The sequence below is a fragment of the Erpetoichthys calabaricus genome, chromosome 3, assembly GCF_900747795.2.
Source record: "Erpetoichthys calabaricus chromosome 3, fErpCal1.3, whole genome shotgun sequence".
Taxonomy (NCBI): Eukaryota; Metazoa; Chordata; class Cladistia; order Polypteriformes; family Polypteridae; genus Erpetoichthys; species Erpetoichthys calabaricus.
Genome location: NC_041396.2, coordinates 249,831,907 through 249,844,506, shown reverse-complemented (window position 1 = coordinate 249,844,506; position 12,600 = coordinate 249,831,907). Strand labels below are relative to the sequence as shown.

Here is a 12,600-nt window from a genome sequence, read left to right as displayed (position 1 = left end):
GTCGTGTGTAGCCAGATGTATAGCACAGTCACCGGCTATCTGCGGGTCTTCCAGACGTGTAGCAAGTGGCCGTTGGAGTCGTGGGTAAGTGTAATATTTCTGTGTTACTCAGATTGGAGAGCTCTCTTGACCTAAAGAAAGACTCGATACAAAGTATTTCGCTGTCACTGACTTACATTTTACGTAAGCCATCTGATTAATCTGTGTTACGTTTTCCTAAAACAAACACGTTATCACCATCATATTTATCAATTTTATATTCGTGGAGTGCAGCATTATCTTATTGCCGTTTATTTAAAATGCAGTATAATAACAGCTATAGTAATGTCACAGCAAGATGACAAAACCTGACCTGTAACTTCCACTTCTGTTTCTTGTGCCACTAGTAATGTAGAATGCAGGAAATGTATTGGGGCCTTTTTTGGAAGGGGGGGGGGGGGGGGGGGCTGTTGCTATTGAATTCCACAATAACCGGAGAGCTGCCACAAAGTCTATGCGAAACCTCTCTCAACTCCACTCAACCTTGCTAAACTCAGACATAATGTATTCAGAGCTATGTACGCCGAATATACAGAATTCCTCCAATATCCTGAAATGTATTTTTTCTTAGAAAACTCGGTCTTCCGCAGGATAAACTTCTCAGTCTATGAAGTAGAAAAAGTTGGTCGACCAAAATTAAAACACACGTACACACCCGCACACAGACACACACCTACATACAACAACAACAACATTTATTTATATAGCACATTTTCATACAAAAAGTAGCTCAAAGTGCTTTACATAATGAAGAAAAGAAAAATAAAAGACAAAATAAGAAATTAAAATAAGGCAACATTACTTAACATAGAAAAGGAGTAAGGTCCGATGGCCAGGGTGGACAGAAAAAGCAAAAAAAAAAACTCCAGAAAGCTGGAGAAAAAAATAAAATCTGTAGGGGTTCCAGGCCACGAGACCACCCAGTCCCCTCTGGGCATTCTACCTAACATAAATGAAATAGTCCTCTTTGTAGTTAGTGTTCTCACGGAGTCACTTGATGCTGATGGTCATACAGACTTCTGGCTTTTAATCCATCCATCATTTTTGGAACATCAGTGGGTTGGCACCCTGCCCGGGATTGGTTCCCTACCTTGTGCCCTGTGTTGGCTGGGATTGGCTCCAGCAGACCCCCGTGACCCTGTGTTCGGATTCAGCGGGTTGGAAAATGGATGGATGGATGGATGGTACTTAGAGTAGATGGAGGTGGCGCAATCCACCACCAAAAGGACACCAGAAAAGGAAACAGAAGAGAGAATAGGGGTTAGTACAGATTTTAGAGCCACCATGAATGGTTATTATAATGAATTGGATATACAGAGTATCAGGAATAAATTATGGTGAAGTTATGAGAAGGCCATGTTAAAGTAATGTGTTTTGAGCAGTTTTTTAAAGTGCTCCACTGTATTAGCCTGGCGAATTCCTACTGGCAGGCTATTCCAGATTTTAGGTGCATAACAGCAGAAAGCCGCCTCACCACTTCTTTTAAGTTTTGCTCTTGGAATTCTAAGGAGACTCTCAGTTGAGTATCTGAGGTTGCGATTTGGAATATAAGATGACAGACATTCCGATATATAGGATGGGGCGAGATTATTTAAGGCTTTATAAACCATAAGCAAAATTTTAAAGTCAATCCTGAATGACACAGGTAACCAGTGTAGTGACATCAAAACTGGAGAGATGTGCTCGGATTTTCTTTTCCTGGTAAGGATTCTAGCGGCTGCATTCTGCACTAGTTGCAAACGATTTATGTCTTTTTTGGGTAGTCCTGAGAGGAGTGCGTTACAGTAATCTAGTCGACTGAAAACAAACGCATGAACTAATTTCTCAGCATCTTTCAATGATATAAAAGGTCTAACTTTTGCTATGTTTCTTAAATGAAAAAATGCTGTCCTAGTGATCTGATTAATATGCGATTTAAAATTTAGATTACAGTCAACAGTTACCCCTAAGCTTTTTACCTCCGTTTTGACTTTTAATCCTAATGCTTCCAGTTTATTTCTAATAGCCTCATTGTATCCATTATTGCCAATTACCAAGATTTCAGTTTTCTCTTTATTTAACTTGAGAAAGTTACTATTCATCCATTCTGAAATACAAGTCAGACATTGTGTTAATGAATCAAGAGATTTGGGGTCATCAGGTGCAATTAATAAATACAGCTGTGTGTCATCAGCATAGCTGTGGTAGCTCACGTTGTGCCCTGAGATAATCTGACCTAATGGAAGCATGTAGATTGAGAAGAGCAGCGGACCCAGGATAGAGCCTTATGGAACACCATATAGGATATCATGTGTCTTTGAGTTGTAATTACCACAACTAACAAAGAATTTTCTCCCTGCCAGGTAGGATTCAAACCAATTTAAGACACTGCCAGAGAGGCCCACCCACTGACTAAGGCGATTCTTAAGAATATTATGATCAATGGTGTCAAATGCGGCACTCAGATCTAAGAGGATGAGAACAGATAAATGGCCTTTGTCTGCATTTACCCGCAAATCATTTACTACTTTAACGAATGCAGTTTCTGTGCTGTGATTTGTTCTAAAACCTGACTGAAATTTATCAAGAATAGCATGTTTATTAAGGTGCTCATTTAACTGCATAATGACTGCCTTCTCTAGAATTTTACTTAAGAAAGGCAGGTTAGAGATGGGTCTAAAATTTTCAAGAGCAGAGGGGTCGAGGTTATTTTTCTTAAGTAGGGGTTTAACTACAGCAGTCTTAAGACAGTCTGGGAAGACCCCCGTATCTAATGACGAATTTACTATGTCAAGAACATTATCAATTAGCACGCCTGATACTTCTTTGAAAGAATTTGCTGGTATTGGGACAAGGACGCAGGTGGAGGGTTTCATTTGAGAAATTATTTTATGTAAATCAGGTAAATCTATCCTAGTGAAACAGTTCAATTTGTTTATAACAGAATACTGGGGTTTAGGAGGATCCTTAGTGTTGGGGAGATATACTATGTTATTTCGAATATCATTAATTTTTTGATTGAAAAATACAGCGATAGCCTCACAGGTTTTACTTGAAGTACTTAGGATGCATTCCTTTGAGTTACTTGGGTTTAACAGACGATCAATCATTGAGAATAAGACTCTGGGATTACTAGCATTGTTATTTATAATCTTAGAGAAATAGCAGCGCCTCTCAAGACGGACTGTGTTATTGTATTCTGTTATTTTAACTTTTAATATTTCATAGTGGATAGTTAGTTTAGTCTTCCTCCATTTACGCTCAGCTCTATGGCATGCTCTCTTTAAATCAGACACTCTTTGGGTCTTCCATGGTATAACAATGCTAGAAGATTTTTTAACTGTCTTTTCAGGTGCAACTATGTCAACAGTAGCTCTTACCTTAGTATTAAATCTTTCCACCTTACTATTTACATTATCCTCGCTATTATAGTTGGCACTATAAACGGACTGACTGCTTAGAATGTTTGTAAGTTTTAAAGCTGCTGATGAGTCAATGAAGCGTTTTTTAACAATATGCTTCTCATGAGTGTTTTCTATCATTATTTCTATATTAAAAAGTAGAAGAAAATGGTCTGATAGACCCGTATCAATGACCTGTTTTATATCAACTTTTAGTCCTTTAGTAATCACTAAGTCTAACGTATGACCTGCTTTATGTGTAGGCTGATTAACGAGCTGTCTCAAATCAAAAGAGTCCAGGAGGTTCATAAATTCTTTTACTTTTTGGTCACATTGATTATCTATATGAAAATTAAAGTCACCGACTATTAAGAGTGTGTCATAGTTCGTAATAAAAATTGACATTAAGTCAGAGAATTCCTCAAAAAAAGACGCGTTGAATTTTGGAGGTCTATACACGGATAATACTAGAACGTGAGAATCTCCATGGATAACAACGGCGAGATACTCAAAAGACTTGAATTTACCACACACACACACACACACATATACATATACATATGCATAGCAGTGGATTTAAAATTTAATAGGACATATGGTTATATTTTGAGGTGTATCTCCTTTGACTGTTTTAAATTGTAAAACATGACTCCCAAATTTATTGTCTTATTTTTTATTTTACGAAATATGAAACATCAAAAAATACTAACCAGCATAATATGACAGTTTACAATGCAAATAAAATTCCATAATAGAGAGTAATTGTAGTATTAAAGTCTACTGGCCCATCCATTCATTTTCTGAACATTTTTTCTCTGCTGACTGACAAGGAGATAACATTAATTGCAACACTGAAACCAACCAGATATGCGACCATGGTCTGTCATGAGGTACATCCACCCACACAAACTAATAGCAGATCAATTCAGAGACACAGATCTGCATACCATGAATTATTTGAAGCATGGATGGTATTTTAATCAAATAACAAGTCAGCTCAACTTTACTTTATGTAGCAAATTTAATAGTGGTAATAGTACTCACTTATCCATCTATTTTCTCAAATTTCTTTTTTATGACATGTTAGAGCCAGAGCCATTCTTAGCGACCTTGCACACAAGGCAGAAACCAATTTTGATTCACAAGTCAAAGTAATGTGCATCAATAAAAGGATGAATGATATATTCAAAGAGTGAGAAACTAATTCCAGGGATAAATGATATATTCATAAAGTGGGAAACTAATTCCTAATATATATAACACCTTTAAAGCACTTTACAAAGCTTACAGTATATCATTTCCATTTTCTCAGTGATAGTAGTTATAGTAAAAAGCCATCAATTTTCTAAAGCTTATTTATTTATTTATTAGTGCAACACAGGTTGTCAATTCGTGCCTTAAATACAATATGTTCTTCTGAGACGGACACCAACCCAAATCCCGAAAGCTATTAATTGAATTCCATGTACAGTATTGCCCTCCCTGTAAATATTCCATACACACACGAAGATCTGGTTGTAGCTAATGAGGGTTACAATCCAATTTAGCTTAGAGACTGTCTCGCTGTTCGTCTTCGCGTTGCGTGATGTCACTTTGGGGGCATGGCCTGTTGTGTGTAGCCAGATGTATAGCACAGTCACCGGCTATCTGTGGGTCTTCCAGACGTGTAGCATGTAGCCGTTGGAGTCGTGGGTAGATGTAATATTTCTGTATTACTCAGATTGGAGTGCTCTCTTGACCTAAAGAAAGACTCGATACAAAGTATTTCGCTGTCACTGACTTACATTTTACTTAAGCCATCTGATTAATCTGTGTTACATTTTCCTAAAACAAACACATTATCACCATCATATTTATCAATTTTATATATGCGGAGTGCAGCATTATCTTATTGCCGTTTATTTAAAATGCAGTGTAATTACAGCTATAGTAATGTCACAGCAAGATGACCAAACCTGACCTGCAACTTCCACTTCTGTTTCTTGTGCCACTAGTAATGTAGAATGCAGGAAATGTATTGGAGCCTTTTTTGGATGGGGGGGGGGGGGGGGGGGGGGGGTGGGGGTGGTTTTGCTATTGAATTCCAGAATAACCGGAGAACTGCCACAAAGTCTATGCGAAAACTCTCTGAACTCCACTCAACCTTGCTAAACTCAGATATTAATGTATTCAGAGCTATGTACGCCGAATATACAGAATTCCTCCAATATCCTGAAATGTATTTTTTCTTTGAAAACTCGGTCTTCCACAGGATAAACTTCTCAGTCTATGAAGTAGAAAAAGTTGGTTGACCAAAATTAAACACACATACACACCCACACACAGACACACACCCACACCCACGCACACACACGCACGCACACACACACACACACATATACATATACATATGCATAGCAGTGGATTTAAAATTTAATAGGACATATGGTCATATTTTGAGGTGTATCTCCTTTGACTGTTTTAAATTGTAAAACATGACTCCCAAATTTATTGTCTTATTTTTTATTTTACGAAATATGAAACATCAAAAAATACTAACCAGCATAATATGACAGTTTACAATGCAAATAAAATTCCATAGTAGATAGTAATTGTAGTATTAAAGTCTACTGGCCCATCCATTCATTTTCTGAACATTTTTTCTCTGTTGACTGACAAGGAGATAACATTAACTGCAACACTGAAACCAACCAGATATGCGACCATGGTCTGTCATGAGGTACATCCACCCACACAAACTAATAGCAGATCAATTCAGAGACACAGATCTGCATACCATGAATTATTTGAAGCATGGATGGTATTTTAATCAAATGACAAATCAGCTCATCTTTACTTTATGTAGCAAATTTAATAGTGGTAATAGTACTCACTTATCCATCTATTTTCTCAAATTTCTTTTTTATGACATGTTAGAGCCAGAGCCATTCTTAGCGACCTTGCACACAAGGCAGAAACCAATTTTGATTCACAAGTCAAAGTAATGTGCATTAATAAAGGGATGAATGATATATTCAAAGAGTGAGAAACTAGTTCCAGGGATGAATGATATATTCATAAAGTGGGAAACTAATTCCTAATATACATAACACCTTTAAAGCACTTTACAAAGCTTACAGTATATCATTTCCATTTTCTCAGTGATAGTAGTTATAGTAAAAAGCCATCAATTTTCTAAAGCTTATTTATTTATTTATTAGTGCAACACAGGTTGTCAATACGTGCCTTAAATACAATATGTTCTTCTGAGACGGACACCAACTCAAATCCCGAAAGCTATTAATAGAATTCCATGTACAGTATCGCCCTCCCTGTAAATATTCCATACACACACGAAGATCTGGTTGTAGCTAATGAGGGTTACAATCCAATTTAGCTTAGAGACTGTCTCGCTGTTCGTCTTCGCGTTGCGTGATGTCACTTTGGGGGCGTGGCCTGTTGTGTGTAGCCAGATGTATAGCACAGTCACAGGCTATCTGCGGGTCTTCCACACGTGTAGCAAGTAGCCGTTGGAGTTGTGGGTAGGTGTAATATTTCTGTATTACTCAGATTGGAGTGCTCTCTTGACCTAAAGAAAGACTCGATACAAAGTATTTCGCTGTCACTGACTTACATTTTACGTAAGCCATCTGATTAATCTGTGTTACGTTTTCCTAAAACAAACACGTTATCACCATCATATTTATCAATTTTATATTTGCGGAGTGCAGCATTATCTTATTGCCGTTTATTTAAAATGCAGTGTAATAACAGCTATAGTAATGTCACAGCAAGATGACCAAACCTGACCTGCAACTTCCACTTCTGTTTCTTGTGCCACTACTAATGTAGAATGCAGTAAATGTATTGGAGCCTTTTTTGGATGGGGGTAGGGGGGGTAGTGGGGGGTGGGGGTGGTTTTGCTATTGAATTCCAGAATAACCGGAGAACTGCCACAAAGTCTATGCGAAAACTCTCTGAACTCCACTCAACCTTGCTAAGCTCAGATATTAATGTATTCAGAGCTATGTACGCCGAATATACAGAATTCCTCCAATATCCTGAAATGTATTTTTTCTTTGAAAACTCGGTCTTCCGCAGGATAAACTTCTCAGTCTATGAAGTAGAAAAAGTTGGTTGACCAAAATTAATCACACATACACACCCACACCCACACACAGACACACACCCACACCCACACACACACACACGCACGCACACACACACACACACACATATACATATACATATGCATAGCAGTGGATTTAAAATTTAATGGGACATATGGTCATATTTTGAGGTGTATCTCCTTTGACTGTTTTAAATTGTAAAACATGACTCCCAAATTTATTGTCTTATTTTTTATTTTACGAAATATGAAACATCAAAAAAAACTAACCAGCATAATACGACAGTTTACAATGCAAATAAAATTCCATAGTAGATAGTAATTGTAGTATTAAAGTCTACTGGCCCATCCATTAATTTTCTGAACATTTTTTCTCTGCTGACTGACAAGGAGATAACATTAACTGCAACACTGAAACCAACCAGATATGCAACCATGGTCTGTCATGAGGTACATCCACCCACACAAACTAATAGCAGATCAATTCAGAGACACAGATCTGCATACCATGAATTATTTGAAGCATGGATGGTATTTTAATCAAATGACAAATCAGCTCATCTTTACTTTATGTAGCAAATTTAATAGTGGTAATAGTAGTCACTTATCCATCTATTTTCTCAAATTTCTTTTTTATGACATGTTAGAGCCAGAGCCATTCTTAGCGACCTTGCACACAAGGCAGAAACCAATTTTGATCCATAAGTCAAAGTAATGTGCATCAATAAAGGGATGAATGATATATTCAAAAAGTGAGAAACTAATTCCAGGGATGAATGATATATTCATAAAGTGGGAAACTAATTCCTAATATACAGTGGTGTGAAAAACTATTTGCCCCCTTCCTGATTTCTTATTCTTTTGCATGTTTGTCACACAAAATGTTTCTGATCATCAAACACATTTAACCATTAGTCAAATATAACACAAGTAAACACAAAATGCAGTTTGTAAATGGTGGTTTTTATTATTTAGGGAGAAAAAAAAATCCAAACCTACATGGCCCTGTGTGAAAAAGTAATTGCCCCCTGAACCTAATAACTGGTTGGGCCACCCTTAGCAGCAATAACTGCAATCAAGCGTTTGCGATAACTTGCAATGAGTCTTTTACAGCGCTCTGGAGGAATTTTGGCCCACTCATCTTTGCAAAATTGTTGTAATTCAGCTTTATTTGAGGGTTTTCTAGCATGAACCGCCTTTTTAAGGTCATGCCATAGCATCTCAATTGGATTCAGGTCAGGACTTTGACTAGGCCACTCCAAAGTCTTCATTTTGTTTTTCTTCAGCCATTCAGAGGTGGATTTGCTGGTGTGTTTTGGGTCATTGTCCTGTTGCAGCACCCAAGATCGCTTCAGCTTGAGTTGACGAACAGATGGCCGGACATTCTCCTTCAGGATTTTTTGGTAGACAGTAGAATTCATGGTTCCATCTATCACAGCAAGCCTTCCAGGTCCTGAAGCAGCAAAACAACCCCAGACCATCACACTACCACCACCATATTTTACTGTTGGTATGATGTTCTTTTTCTGAAATGCTGTGTTCCTTTTACGCCAGATGTAACGGGACATTTGCCTTCCAAAAAGTTCAACTTTTGTCTCATCAGTCCACAAGGTATTTTCCCAAAAGTCTTGGCAATCATTGAGATGTTTCTTAGCAAAATTGAGACGAGCCCTAATGTTCTTTTTGCTTAACAGTGGTTTGCGTCTTGGAAATCTGCCATGCAGGCCGTTTTTGCCCAGTCTCTTTCTTATGGTGGAGTCGTGAACACTGACCTTAATTGAGGCAAGTGAGGCCTGCAGTTCTTTAGACGTTGTCCTGGGGTCTTTTGTGACCTCTCGGATGAGTCGTCTCTGCGCTCTTGGGGTAATTTTGGTCGGCCGGCCACTCCTGGGAAGGTTCACCACTGTTCCATGTTTTTGCCATTTGTGGATAATGGCTCTCACTGTGGTTCGCTGGAGTCCCAAAGCTTTAGAAATGGCTTTATAACCTTTACCAGACTGATAGATCTCAATTACTTCTGTTCTCATTTGTTCCTGAATTTCTTTGGATCTTGGCATGATGTCTAGCTTTTGAGGTGCTTTTGGTCTACTTCTCTGTGTCAGGCAGCTCCTATTTAAGTGATTTCTTGATTGAAACAGGTGTGGCAGTAATCAGGCCTGGGGGTGGCTACGGAAATTGAACTCAGGTGTGATACACCACAGTTAGGCTATTTTTTAACAAGGGGGCAATTACTTTTTCACACAGGGCCATGTAGGTTTGGATTTTTTTTTCTCCCTAAATAATAAAAACCATCATTTAAAAACTGCATTTTGTGTTTACTTGTGTTATATTTGACTAATGGTTAAATGTGTTTGATGATCAGAAACATTTTGTGTGACAAACATGCAAAAGAATAAGAAATCAGGAAGGGGGCAAATAGTTTTTCACACCACTGTATACAACACCTTTAAAGCACTTTACAAAGCTTACAGTATATCATTTCCATTTTCTCAGTGATAGTAGTTATAGTAAAAAGCCATTAATTTTCTAAAGCTTATTTATTTATTTATTTATTTATTTATTTATCTTAAAATACAGGTGTTTCAAACATTTCATTTGAGAGGAAGGGTTGTAATTGACCTATCCTTAAAACTGTGAATTATTCCAAAATAACTAAATCAATCTTAAATGAATTTTGCTTGTGTAATAAAGCTGAAGTTAACTCAAAATACAGGCTCTGTGGTGTTTCAAAAAGTTCAAACGAAGGTTGGTTGGGTGGTGGAATGAGGGCACAAAAAAGATATCAGTTCTAAATGTTTGAGCCGCACTTCATGAACGTTTACCTGCATATTACTTTTGATACAGCTTAAAATCTAAACTTTAAGGCCTTTCAATAATTTGTCAAAAACAGGGTTGATTAAGGGGTTAGCACACAAAAACAAAACTGTATTATTATTTCAAAATCAATTCAACCAATGCTAATGAATTTGGCCTATTGTTTTGGTGTGGCCTAACTTACAATGAGGACTACATTCTGTATCAGTTAGTTAACAGAAACAATAGTAGGGTGGTGGGTGTCTACTTTCACACAATTTTATATTTACATTATTGTTCATACAATTTAAAATATAGGCATGATGGAGTTTCAAGAATTTAATTTAGGAGTCATAAAGGGATGACCAACATATAAATATATATATGTAGCATTCTTCACTATACTTCCTTAGAAGACTGGCGTCCTTCAACATCTGCAATAAGATGCTGTAGATGTTGTATCAGATGGTTGTGGTGAGTGCCCTCTTCTACGCAGTGGTGTGCTGGGGAAGCAGCATAAAGAAGAGGGACGCCTCACGCCTGGACAAACTGGTGAGGAAGGCAGGCTCTATTGTAGGCACGGAGCTGGACAGTTTGACATCTGTGGCAAAGTGACAGGCACTGAGCAGGCTCCTGTCAATCATGGAGAATCCACTGCATCCACTGAACAGAATCATCTCCAGACAGAGGAGCAGCTTCAGCGACAGACTGCTGTCACTGTCCTGCTCCACTGACAGACTGAGGAGATCGTTCCTCCCCCACACTATGCGACTCTTCAATTCCACCCGGGGGGTAAACGTTAAAATTATACAAAGATATTGTCTGTCTGTATACCTGCATTGTTATTGGCATTGTTATCACTCATTGATTTAATATTGTTCTTTATCAGTATGCTGCTGCTGGAGTATGTGAATTTCCCCTTGGGATTAATAAAGTATCTATCTATCTATCTATCTATCTATCTATCTATCTATCTATCTATCTATCTATCTATCTATCTATCTATCTATCTATCTATCTATCTATCTATCTATCTATCTATCTATCTATCTATCTATCTATCTATCTATCTATCTATAAATAAACAATCATTACTACAAAGAGCTGAGAGGAAGTTCATTAAATTTTGCATGTATATTACACGGAACCCAACTTAACTTAAAGAGTTTATAGAGTTTCAAAGGTTTCATCATTAATAGCCATTCAATAGAGGGCATGACACAAAAGAGTGGTAGTTTTCCCAGTTTACATGCCATATTAACCATTCAGTAATTCAACCAGCCATCCAGTTTATTAATCTGAGATTAAAAATCTATTTGTGAAACCACACTAAACCTGGAACGACAAAGAAGCAGTGTTTATGATTACAGCCCGGCAAGGAGTTGCTGTAATTATGGAATCCAATCACACACAAAAGAACAAATTATCGAATCAGGAGAGTGAAGAAATTGATAGAGAGATACTGTAAATGACAAATGGGACACCAGTATTTAATCCAACAATCATGAAAGATTTAAAAAATAAATTACAAGATTCCTTTGTCTATTATAAAAATATACCTGGCAATTCCAGGTGCTTTGGCTTTTTCCATTAAGTTTTAAGGAGCCCTAGTATTTTTTTGGCAATACTTTACACAAAGCAGAAACCAATGCTAGAAGGAGTATACAGTGTAGAAACACCCCCACACACACTTTTAAAAACAATGGTTCTTTAATGGCACTTTATGGTTCTTTACTAGGTTGGATGGTTCTTCCAAGCAATTGCTTGACTAAGCACCATTTTATTCTGGGATTCTTTGCATATAAAGCTGGTTCTTTGTGCTTTGGAAAACGTCCTGATATGTAGAAAAAAAAAAACAGCAAAAACAAAATCTTAACTGTATGTGTTGCTACAGGACACTAACAGATTAAGAAAACCTGGACTTAGCTTGTGTTATTGGACATATACAACAAGAGTCTTTTAAAAATCATGACTCTTTGGTATTTCACAAATCTGTTACCATCTGTTCATGGTTATTCACTCTTTGGAGACTGTTAATAATCTAAATAAATAAATATTTTTTCTGGAAGCTTCATATTCATGGGTGTTTAATAGCATTGCTCTGAAGAACCACTCTGGTACCTTAATTTTTAAGAATGCACTTATAACACTCCAGTTTATGGTCAACAATATTTATTCATAAATGAAGGGATGTCATTTCAATCTATTGATAAGTTTTTTATGAACAATTTTATGTAGAGTATTGCTTGTAGAACTCCATAACAAACAAACTTTGAAGAG

General features: G+C 37.2%; 1 protein-coding gene across 2 annotated transcripts in view; it reads left to right on the top strand.

Annotated features, from left to right (window-relative positions):
• LOC114648771 (uncharacterized) overlaps positions 1-12,600 on the top strand; it is a 53,001-nt gene continuing 40,401 nt past the window's right edge. The window contains exon 1 of one of the 2 annotated variants that reach the window (XM_028798012.2): positions 1-84. The gene's annotated coding sequence lies outside the window, so the exon portion shown is untranslated. Of the gene's footprint in view, positions 85-5,027; positions 5,112-12,600 lie in introns of those variants that run through there. The other variant, XM_051925224.1, reaches the window with a different exon arrangement.